Below are 12,916 nucleotides of genomic sequence, written 5' to 3' on the forward strand. Positions count from 1 at the left end.
GCAGCGCTGATGATTTTTTTTTTTTTTTTTTTTTTTTTGGCGCTCGTGCCGCCCCCCACTTGACATGAAAAAATGCCGCCCCGGGCGGCTGCCCGGTTCGCCCATGCCTAAAACCGCTACTGGCTGCCAGTTTCCATGATTAAAGAGCTTGTGTTCAAATTTGGAGCAATGAGACAAAGTTTTGCCCTGTGATGGACTGGCGACCTGTCCAGGGTGATTTCCTTGCCTTCGCCCTATGAGCGCTGGGATTGGCTGCGAGGATGAGGATAAGCGGTTTAGAAGATGAATGAATGAATGAATGAATGAATGAATGAGACAAAGTTTTTAGGTAAGCTTTCTTATTTTCAGTCAGGTAGCAGACAGTAAGAGTGAGGATGATTTAAAAAAGGAAAGTCTTTTGCATTCACTTTTCTGTAGATTTTCAGTTTTGAGTCCAATTAATAAAGATATGAGCGTGCATGCTATTCTTGCCATTACCATCGAAGAGTGCGGTGCAATATCAAACTTCACTAACTTTAACTCAAAGAACAGAAAAAAAATAAATTTTGTCCCACTCAGCCTGCGCTCCACTATTCATTTCCGTTTTGTAGTCAGCCTCTGTTTTAAGTTAGGGGCTATTCCCAATTGAATGTTTTATTCACTGTTAGCACTGTATTGTATGTGATGTAGGCAGCCTGGCCCCACAAGCCGCCGCTGCCCATGTGTCTGTTGGCAGACCGGGAGGAAAGAGTCGAGTAGGACGGACCTCCCCATCGCATTTAAACAGCCTCTGCATGTCGACGCAGATGGGGCAGCATCCAGAACTAAAGCACTGGGGGTTTACTATGAAATATGTAGCAGGTGCAGGCACATTGCTATTTAAATGGCCCTTGAGTTGAACAATACATGCATGCTCCAAACTGTGACTAGCGGTTTAGATTTTTTACTTGAACTGTTCCAAAATGTCAGCTGATCCATAGTTAAAAACTCCAAACATAGGGAATAATATTTAACATACCTTTATAGTCATTGATCCATTTCACTTTCAAACAAGGCTTGTCACTTTTTGATAAAATAAAATGAATAGCCTCAGGAGTGAGTCTTGCCCTCCTTTTAGACATTTAAGCAGCCATGTGCTCCTCAGCTAGCAAACATGTATAGGGGAAGATGACAAACAGTCAAAAAAGACCAATACTTGATATGAATCAAATAGGATTAATAAATTGGTATTATTCTGTCTTAATCATAATTTATCTAACCCATACAGTGTCTCATTAGCCAATTAAGCTAACAATAATTACAAACAAAATAGGAAAAATGAAAAAATATCTTGTTTAACTAAAATCTGTGTTCAAGAACAGTTAAATTTACCAAACTTAGAATAACTCTCTGTGGTTGAAAAAATGCAAACAAAGTAATAAATTAACATGCATTCCTTCCAGCTCTGTTTGGAGAATCCTCCGTGCAGCACGGATCCTTGGCATGTGTTAAATTCTTTTTAGCTAATTAGCTAACATTAGCTTGTCTGGCTAATAAAAAAAAAATAATAATAATAATAATAATTAACCGAGCAATTACTTGTTTAGATTAGTGGGCTGGTGACTTAAATCAACAGTGATAATTGGAGATGTTTTTATTTGATCCTGATTACATGGATTATGTGGAAATTGTTAATGCTAAAACTAGCTTTAAAAGTTGGAGTGTGTTTTTAAAAAAAATATGTGAGGACGTCTGAGTCACATGACAATGTGACCGGAACTGACCACTAGTTGGCATAACCACAGGTGAGCAAAAACCATCAACACACTTACACACTTCAGGTCATAAAATTGTGATATTTCAGGACATGGGAGATTTTTGGTTTCAGGGCATTTGGAAAGCTCTAGAATACTGTGGTGAGCTCGGAAAAATGAGGACGCCAAAAACGTACCTGTTTTTACTAAATCATGAGGACCACTGACTGGCAGCAGCCTAATGGGATCCACCCTTTCTGAAGAGTCTAGAGACATGATTTTAACTGCTAAATTCATTGTAAATTTAGGTGAATGCGAAAATCACTTGAAACATCAAATACTCCAACATAAATTTTAAACCTGAATTTTGGCACCTGTGGCAAAAATGTCATGTTATGTCTACTGGCATTCAATCAACACTACTGTTAAGCACTGCAGAATTCATGACAAGCATTTAGTCTAATTAATGTTGGATTGAAGTCTTAATATTGGATTACATAAACACTGAATCTAATAATCCAGTCTGCCAGATGCCAGATTTGTCTTCAAAAACAGATCAGATTCATTCATTCATCTTCTAAACCGCTTATCCTCACTAGGGTCGCGGGGGGGGGGGGGGGGGGGGGGGGGGGGGGTTGCTGGAGCCAATCCCAGCGCTCATAGAGCAAAGGCAAGGAAACACCCTGGACAGGTCGCCAGTCCATCGCAGGGCAGACAGACAAACAAACACTGACATTCACACACACAGTCACACCTAGGGGCAATTTAACTTCTCCAATTCACCTGACCTGCAGGTCTTTGGACGGTGGGAGGAAACCGGAGTGCCCAGAGGAAACCCATGCAGACACGGGGAGAACATGCAAACTCCACACAGAAAGGACCTTGGGTGGGAATCGAACCCAGGACCTTCTCACTGTGAGGCGACAGTGCTAACCACTGCACCACCATGCCGCCCCAGATCAGGTTCTGATTCTAAAATATAATTGTTGGGTAAACATAGGATTAAACAGTTGATCAACATGATGGATAATTCACCCGAGGGGTGTACTACGAAGCAGGTTTAGTGAGTTAGCGAGGTATGTTGAGTCTCAAGCCAGGCTTTCCTGTATCACGAAGGTGGCTCTCTTTTAACCCGGCTAGATCACCATGGTAACTTATGCTTAACTCATAACCTGGTCCCGACCAGGTTATGAGTTAAGTTTAACCCCAGCTATAAAAGCGGCGCTATCTCACCATTTAACTCTTTTGGAGATGGCGTCATCATTCATTGATGATCCGGTGGACCTGGAAGCCAGGATTGTCCGTGGCTCATTAAGGAGACAAAGAGTATTTAGGGATCGCGCGGATCCGCTGGCATTTCCTGACGATATTCTCCATGAGCGGTATAGATTTTCATCTGAGGGAATATGCTACATTTGCTCACTTGTTGAGCCAAGTGTCAGGAATGCCACGGACAGAAGTTGTGCGCTCACAGTAGGGCAAATGGTGTGCGTGGCGCTCCGTTTTTTTTGCCACGGGAACCTACATGCATTCAGTCGGTGATGCCGAAAATCTGAGTAAGAACACTGTGTGTCGTGCTATTCACAAGGTGGTTCTTGCTCTCACTGAGAGGCTGAATATGTTTGTGGTGTTCCCTAGCCATGTGAGCACTTCTGTTAAAGAGGCATTTTACCAACTAGCAGGTGTTTTCATACTTCTCTCTAACCTATGACTTAAGCTACTTGCATAATGAAATCTAATTCTTTATAGGATTCCCCAGGGTTATGGGTGCAATAGATAGCACCCACATCCCAATCACAGGACCCTTGGGGGAGAACGAGTGAGACTATGCACAATGCAGGTATACTATTAGTGGTGCACAGACTTCATGTTTGTTAGAAATATTCCGTTGTATCACAGACTTTGTTATAGTAGCCTACTTTTTTTAAAGGAAACCCCTTATATTATAACGGTGACTGTCACAGCATCTGAAGGTGATGATTGGACGGGAGCAGCCCGTGGTGATTCAAACGCACTCCAAACGCCACTTATTCCGATTTAGAAAAAAAGATTTAACAAAAAAGGAGCAAACAAACATCAAGAGAAATTGCTCCATAATTCTAGTTAAACTTCAAATGTAACGAACAATTATCTGAAACTACTGACAAGTAGCTCTAAGCAGCGTAAATAGTGGTGATATTTTAAAATGGGATACAGAATATTATCCACTGACTGACAAAATTAATGGGTAGTTACATACCACTTTGCTGCCAAGTTCTTCTGGTAGTGCTGGTCCCACATCTAAAACCCAATATGAAATATTAAATTGGCCGAGTCTACTTATTTATCTCAGATAATCAGTGAAATGTATTATTTCACTATGATGTGGCCATGAATGAATTGATTTCAATGTTTGGCCTATTATAGGGCAGTTAGTCCAAACGCAAATGCTGAGAAGGTCTAAGCTATTTTCACAGTTTAAAAAAGGCATTGTCATATTGTCATTGTACAGAGACAGTACGAGATTTGTCGTACAACACCTTAAACAAAATATGTATATTCACGACACACATCCAGCCTCACTCTCTATAGAACACACACTCAGATTCTATAGGCCTGAGTAAAATATATGAAAATAGCTATAAAACATCATCCAAAAATACAGTTGTTGCTCTAGTTTATTTAGTTTAAATTGACAGAGGTTGATCTTCACAAGTTGCGCAATGTTCAGCCGTCAGAAATGAAGATACCAAGAATAAGAGAATAGGATTGATAGAATATAATGAGTCAGTGTTGACTTACGCATTCACTCGGTCAGCAATTTTCTGCCAGCACTCCTCTCTCGCCTTATTGCTCTTAGCGATAATTTTATTTTAAAATTTTCATAGCTTTTCATGAGGACAAGCTGCTCCTCTTGCGTGAAATATGCAGCCCGTGAACGGTTCATTTTTCGCGGAAGTAGAATCATATGACGCCAAAACGCCCCCTTTTATGTGAACGCGCACAGAGCGCAAAGCTGACAGCCGGACTTAACAAACCTTGATGATAACCACCGTTGTGATACCACTTAACTTTGATTGGAGCTTTAGGTTTTGTTGAGCCTGATAGTGAACACAAAGCCTGGGTATGTTGAGCCTCCTTCGTAGTACAGCCCTCTGGCCGCTTTAAGAAATCAGGCTTGCTGCCCTCCCTGAGCAGTCATACCGGTTCATCATGAAAGATGTTATCTGCACCCTAGCACACTGTTACCCTTAACATCATACAGTCCATCTACATAACACACTACTGTCCATGTTTAAAATTCTTTCAACAGCCAACAGTTGAGCAAGATGATTTCACTTTTATATTTTGTTTATTGCTACTTTACTTGATTGAACACATGGCAAATAAATCATTTCAAAATTGAACACTGGTTTGTCAACTGATCTACAACACATATGACACATCTGGTGAGAAAAAATCTAGACCTATGGTACAAAAAGGTAGAGACTAATTGAGCTCATTTTTCATGAAACCTTTATTTAAAAATGGTCTCGGAACTCATAGAAGCAGGAGAAAAGTTCTCCTCAGGGGCCTGAATAAAACCACTGATGGGACTGACATAACAGCATCACGTCCTATTCTTGTTTTCTACATCTCAGAGTACACTGGGTGCCAAAGAGCAGCACGTTTCAACAAAACATGATGAGTTCCAAAAAGTGCAAAGAGCATCACATGCTCAACACATTTCAAAACAAAGTGCAAAGAGCATCATATGTTCAACTCAAGGAGCATGGAGTATCACATGCATCAAAACAATTACAAGTGTGAAGTCTTTTTCAGTATATTCTTCTTGTACTTTCAGGAGCGAAAGTATTTTTAACATAGAACTTTACCGCCGTCCAGATTCTTTTTTTAAGTGCTTCCGGTGAAGCTTTAACACAGGCAACACACTCCGCCTTTCCTGGTACTTTACCAGATTCTATGGAGGCCATTAGTGTCTTTTCAACAGTGTGGACCTCTGCAGGTGACCAACTCCTCCTCTTTGAGGTTTCTAAGAAATACAGAATAAAATAGACAATCAGGAGTGTGGATTAGTGATGTAAAAGATTATTCAGTGACCAATCAGCCTTGTTAATTTGATCAAATGTGTAATTTCATCAAGAAATGCCCTGAAAACTAATATTCATATTCATAATCCTAACAAACCAAAGCATTTAAAAAAAAACAAAAAAAACATGGTAACTAGGGCTGCACAATTAATCATAAAAAAATCACTCTCTCGATTCATACCTCTATGCAATCTCATTTACAACTGACTGATCCTCTGGCTCTCTCACTTATCACTCACAGTGCTCTGCTGTCAATCAATCCACGCTACTACAGTAACTGGACACGGCATGTGTTCTCGGGGTGTTGAATGAGCAGGGAGGAGACAGTCAGACAGAGATGAGCCAATCTATTTGTCGGAGGAGTAACAAACATGTTTTGAGCCAAAGGAGAAAAAAAAAGAGCGACACTGAAGAAATTTGCGGTGGTGACAGCACGAGTTATGTGCTTGTACTGAAAAAGGAGCACATTCCAGTGTGTGGAACTTTGTCAGGTTTAAACCTGATGATAATCAACATGCAAGCAATGCTTTGGCATCGCAGCAGTACCGCAAGGTAATGTAAGAGTTAATTTTGGCAAGGAAATTAATATATATATTCAAGCTGACAGTGTTTAAGTTTTGTTTACTATTGCCATATTTAAATTACTAATTTGATGGTATGGCCTAATTCATTCAGTATCACTCATTGTGAGTATATTTCATTTTGTTGTATGTTCACTTATACCAATTTTATTGCTAAATGTTGTCCAGAGTAGTTACAACTTCTGGGGGAAGAGGTAGACAAGTAGAGAGAAGGCGAGAGGGAGGAGGGCAGGAGAGACTGTACCATACTGCCGCCTGTTGCTTCATGTTGCTCACTAAAGTTATGAGAAGAGCTCAAGTGTTTGCTCGTTCATTCAAACTCAACTTTCCACCCATGACGCTTACAGTAACACAGAAAATCTATACAATTGTCACGCCCTAGAGGGCGGCTGAAAGTGTAACAGCTCGAATTTAAATAACCTCTACTGGGGAGTTTCCGATTTAAAGATAGCACACAATTTAAGGTGGGGAAATGATTGTATTCTTTTAAAAACAGCAAGTAACAATACACAAATTAAAAACAGAAATAATTCCCCCTCACGGCAACAAAGTCAAACGGCAGGTAGAGAACAGTCCACCAGGGCCTTGGAGTCCAGAGCAAGTGTAGGCTAATGGTTGCGATAATCTGCCTGGAGTCTGGCCTGCGGCCCTGCCGTCGCACTGCGATGGCGGACGCCCTCCTCATGGTGTATGGCGGCTATGACTGGAAGGAGTAGAGACCCAGGTCTGCAGGCCCTCCGCCCTCGATTCCTCCGTGTCCACCCAGGGAAGCCAAAGTATAAACCAAACAAAAGAAATCAAATACTAAACAGGCAACCAAAGCAAACTATACTGAAATATCAAACTCTGAAACAAATAAACGTCAAACTAAAGTTTGTTTAACAAACAAAGGCAAAGCAAGCAAAAACAACAACAACAAAAAAAAAAACATGCAAGAAAACAAAGAAAACGACGGCTCTCCCGTGGGGTAAAATCACAATTGGCAGGAATCAGATATAGAGTAACAGAGACTTAACTGGGGGGAGAGGTGACGCGAGCGTTCACCCCTCCGTTTTCCCACGCCGCGTGTCTCCTTCTCTCCGTGGCGACCGACGGAATCCGCGTCTCCTCGTCGAGGCTCCGTCTCCGCGCACCCCACGCTGCGGATGCTCTCCACGTCCTTCCTGGCTCGGCCGCTCTGGGTGGCTCTCCCAACCATAGGTCGGCGTCTTGTCTGTTATCCGGTTGTGCTGCCGTCCGAGCGTGCTGCTGCCTCTACTGTCGCACCCGCGTGCCGTCTCTCCTCCGACTGCCACGGTGCAGCCCCTTTGGCTCATCCTGTCCGCGTTGTCACACACCTGACCTGCATCTCCGTGATTACCTGCAGAGAGGGGGTTGGACGCGCCGCTTGGAAGCGCTGTGTGTCCATCGGCCCGCCCACACACACCCTGTGACACAATCACCTCAGACATCACTAGAAAATCCAATATGAGTTGGCAATTATGGACAAACCAACCACATCACAGTGATTTCCATGGAATAAAAGCTGCGCTGATATTTATTATATTTTTCTGCCATCGTCTACTCCATTCTCTTTTTGCTTCATTGTGTTTTCATTTCTTAAACCATGGTAAACACTCACTTCCTCCTGCTCCGGTACATAGGTATGATCCATTTATCTTCAGGATCGTCACCATGTATGTGTAATCCTCACCATAACCAACCGAAATGTGAACGTGAAATACCTGTTTTAGGGTCTCCACTGTCAGACTCAGGTTGCTGTTTTTCCTTAGCTCTTGAGGATCCTGTTAAAATAATGTACGATAAGTACATTTATACAATAAATTGAGAGATAACTGGCAGCACACCTTCACTGTTTGAATGAAAGCCTTAAAAATATCATTTTAACAGCACAGTGCATCAGATTTTTTTTTAATACAATTACATTTATACATTTGGCAGATACTTTTATCCAAACTGACTTACATCTGGAGGTACAGCAAGCACATATACTGTTACTGAAGGAGTGGTGAGACCAGAACTCAAACCCCAGGCTCTCAGGGGTAGAGTAGAGATCTTAATCACTACACTATCAATCACATAATTGGTATCACTGAGAAAGAAAGCGCTGTACACCATTAATCTTCAAATTTCTGAAGTTTTCTTAACATTGCCAAAAAAAAAATTAGTAAATTCTAGATATTGAAAGATATCTATATTGATATTAAAAGTGATACTTAGAGTATTTTTGCGGCTTTGAAATAAAAGCATCACACGAGGGTGAGAAAGCTGCCAATCAGAGCTTGTTTAGCTGTTCTGTGTGAAAAAGGTAATGGACAAACAGGGCTGAGGCCATGGCCAAGTGCCATGGCCTCAGTCTGTGGAATACCTATGGTAGCAGGTTCAACACTGCAAGGCTAATCAGTGGTCCGCTGTCCTCTGTTGGATTGAATAAATTATAAAATGACAATGATGTAGGCTGCCACTGCAGAATACCAGGAGAAGCAAATACAGAAAAAATAATGTGAATTTTGGCCTAAGTCAGGTTTTAAATTGCGTAAATGTCACAACGGCATGTTCGTGAATTGGCCTAAGTCATCTAATCCTCTTATGTTGCATAACTGACAGATGGCGTTATTTGTATGTCAACAGTCATCTATTGTCATGAGAAAATGCAAAAAAGTAACTGTCACACACCTCTGATAACGTATCATTACATTATCCATCAAGAAGCTCTGTGTGGGAAGGTGCTGGGGATGGATGATATAGTGACCACGGTCATGAAAACAATGAACTTCATTCAGGTGCGTGGCCTGAATCACCATCAGTTCAAGCTGTTCTTGCAGGAGATGGCCTCAAAGCACGGAGACGTGCTGTACCATACAGAAGTACGGTGGCTGAGTAGGAGCAAAGTCCTCAAACGATTTTTTGAGCTTAGGGAAGACATTGCTCTTTTCATGCAGAGTAAAGGAAAACCCTTGTCTGAACTGTCAGATCCAAACTGGCTGTGTGACTTTGCTATATTGTGTGACATAACCGAGCATCTCACCCAACTGAATCAGAAGCTGCAGGGAAGCCAACAGGTCATCACGCAGCTGTCTGACATGATCACCGCTTTCCAGCATAAACTTGACCTATGGATGTGCCAAGTGAAACAGGACAATCTTGCCCACTTTCCTGTTTGTCAGAGCATCTCAGCCTCATTTCCCGGTACTTTTTCATGTGCTCAGTTGGCTACCAAACTGAGCCAGTTAATGGATGAGTCTGATTGGCGTTTCTCTGACTTTAGAGCACAGCACTCGGGCTTTGCCGTCTTTGCCAATCCTTTTACCACCAACGTCTGCACTGCACCCCAACAACTTCAGATGGAGTTAATAGAACTTCAAAGCGACAAGAGAGCAAAGTTCCAGGATACTGCAATCCAGGACTTTTACAGTCTACTGCCCCCTGGTTTGATGCCACAGCTTCAACTTCATGCTGCCTGTGTTCTGTCTATGTTTGGGAGCACCTATCTGTGCGAACAGATTTCAATTATGAATCTAAACAAAAACAAGCACAGATCATGTATCACTGCTGCCATCAGGCAAAAGATACAGAAGTATTCGCTGCCGTACAACCAGACTACAGAGCAGCTTCTTCCCTCAGGCTGTGAGACTACTAAATGCACCATCTGCACTCCTCCATGTTTAATAATTTTATTTTCTATACAATCAATTAATCAATCAAGAGGGAACCACACTTTAATTTCATTATTCAACCTGTTGTATAATGACAAATAAACTTCCTTGTATCCTTGTATCCTTGTATCCTTGTACTGATGACAACCTCCACACTGTTTTACGGATTGCCGCAGCACAAGACCCACTGGCCACGGAAACAAAACATGAATCCGGCCAGGAAACACATAGGTAAGCATTTTTAAAAACCTAAACTGTGTGCAATTTAATGATTGTACTTGCATTTTTTTGTGTGTTTATTTTCAGAACATGATCAATGGATGTGGATGGCGGAGAGGGGATCCACTTGGTGTGTTCAAGGACAGGCAGCATCTCCTCATCAACTTCACCTAAAAACATGACCAATATAGTTATGAACTGAGACAACCCTTATTTTGTTATTTTGAGTTTATTACATGTACTACTTTATATGTGTAGCAATGTGTTTAGTGTTTACAGGTTTATGTGTTTATGCAGAAAAATGTTTACTTTAATCAAACCATCTCTCATTAGTTGGATTTAAGCCCCCTGCAAGGCTGTGTGCAGCCATTTGTTTTTGTAAAATGCTACATCTGTCACACGTTCTTAGCAGCTCACAATTGTTGGTTGTACTATTATTCTGCCGTTCAACTGTGACAAAAAAGTTTTGAACAAAGTTAATGTCACAACTTGTGTTTGATGATATTTTTCTTTATTCACTTGGATAGTCTGATCTTTGATTGATAGAGTAATGTGGGTTTCTTAACCTGAAAATTAAAAGGTTGTATAATGAAATTAAAATGTGGTTCCCTCTTGATTGATTGATTGTATAAAAAAAAAAAAAAAAATTATTAAACCTGCAAGCAGCGTTGGATGGGCCCTCGCACCCGTGACCCGCGTCCCCCTCGTGCCTGTCGGGAACGGTCCATTCACGGTGCCATTCACTCAGTCACACTCACACACACACTCCCATACACACACTCTCTCTCACACACACACACACACACACACACACACACAAAGTTCTGGCCCTGTTGCTAGCGGTGCTCCTCCAGCAGGTGGCGCCCTTAGCATGTCCTAGTGTGTGCTTGACATGACCTGTCACTCCTTTTAAGGGGTATGTGCATTGGGGGATGTGCCAGCAGCTAGTGTGTGTCAGTAGAGAAGGCAGAGTGCAGAGCAGAGCAGACCAGAGTCCCATCTGTTAAACAACTCTTCACCGTGGCCACACACTTTTTTCAGTCCACACCATGATATATAGTTTTGTAGGAATTGTGGTCCTCTTTCCATCGGCATAGGTTGGAAAGCTGTCAGACTTTTACTTTTGTCACCAGGGGCTTAATTAGCCCCTAGCATGCTGCGTTATTCCCACCAGGGTCCAAGGGAAAAAGTGGGGGCGCTGGTTGTGGACACACTGAAAACCATTCGAAATGTTACTTAACCTTGAAGAACTTTTGTTAAGCACTGTGTCCTCTGTCATCTATTAAATTTTCAAGCCGATTGCATTAACACCCTGGGAGTTTATAGATTTCATGCAAAGCTCAAATTTGGGCGAAAACGTGACTTTCAAACGCAAATTGCAGACTTCCTGTTGGCTTTAGGTGGGGGGCACGAGCACGAAAAATGTCGGGCTTGATGAGATCTACGTTCCGGCGCTGGTTTGGTCTTTCTATGACATTCCTGTGGGCCGCAGGGGCTGCCTTTGCATCCCTAGGTGGCGCTACCGAGCCCATTTTGCGTCCCTAGGTGGCACTACCGAGCTCATTTTTGCACCGGGGGGGGTTCGATTTTTGATTTTATCGAATTTTTCGCCAGACCTGATGTGCGTGCCGAATTTGGTGAGTTTTTGAGCATGTTTAGGGGGTCAAATTAAGCGTTAAAGAGACGTAATAATAAGAAGGAGAAGAAAAAAGAAATGAAGCAAAAACAATAGGGCCCTCTTCCAGAGAGGCAAGGGCCCTAAAAAACGAAGCAAATACAATAGGGCTCTGCACTGGGACAGTGCTCGGGCCCTAAAAATAAAATGGCATTAAACAGGCAGCCGATAATTAACAAAAGGGGACATTCTTGCGCAATCCAGCCTCATTTTAATGCACTAGTTACTGAAGACGTAAGCTATTTCACATCAAATTATATAATTATTTCTGTTTGAGAGGGTTCTCTCTTAGGTGGCTAAATCAACCTGTAATATTTCTGTGGTATTCCTGTAGTAACTGCAATATGCACATACACACAGCCACCTATAATATTTCTGTAGCATTCCTATAGTAACTGTATCACGTCTAGAGTTAGACAGAATGGGTTAAAATGTACCGGGGCACAAAATTTAAGAAAGGCAGCAACAATGTAAATTTAAGAAAGGCAGCAACAATGTCCTCAATGGAAACCATGTCCTTTTGAGATTGGTTCTTACGTTCTTGTGCCTGGTCCAATACTGATTGCCACAATGGTAAATGGAACGCTAAAATGTGTTCTTGACATGCATACCTTTAGTTAATTCTCTTCTTTCCTCTTGCTGTAGTTGCAGGTTGCACCTTTAAATTCCTTAACTATGTTACCATCTCATCAATATCTAGAATATATTGATTGTGTTAGTCTATACTAGGCAGGCTATTGCATTAGAAATACTCAGACTACTTGTTTTAAGGCTTGCTCTACAGTCACCCTTAGGCCTGACACTGGACTGTGCCAAAAAAAAAAAAAAAAAAGTAACAGGTGCAGCCATTCCTATCCACTCACTTAATTGATTTGCAATATTTTTGTTTTTCTCCACAGTATATGCAGAATTTACACTGGGAAACAAAACAATAGGAAATCTGAGCAGACTTCCTGAATGAGATTATGTAGCCTGTCGGACAATATGAGGAATTTTGTTCACC

The 12,916-nt window shown here is 41.7% G+C and overlaps 1 pseudogene; it reads left to right on the forward strand.

Moving 5' to 3' along the window:
• The first annotated feature begins 2,963 nt into the window (after nucleotides 1–2,963).
• The window catches only part of LOC115377704 (putative nuclease HARBI1), a 196,954-nt pseudogene continuing 187,001 nt past the window's right edge, over nucleotides 2,964–12,916 (forward strand).

Source organism: Myripristis murdjan, chromosome 19, assembly GCF_902150065.1.
Source record: "Myripristis murdjan chromosome 19, fMyrMur1.1, whole genome shotgun sequence".
NCBI lineage: Eukaryota > Metazoa > Chordata > Actinopteri > Holocentriformes > Holocentridae > Myripristis > Myripristis murdjan.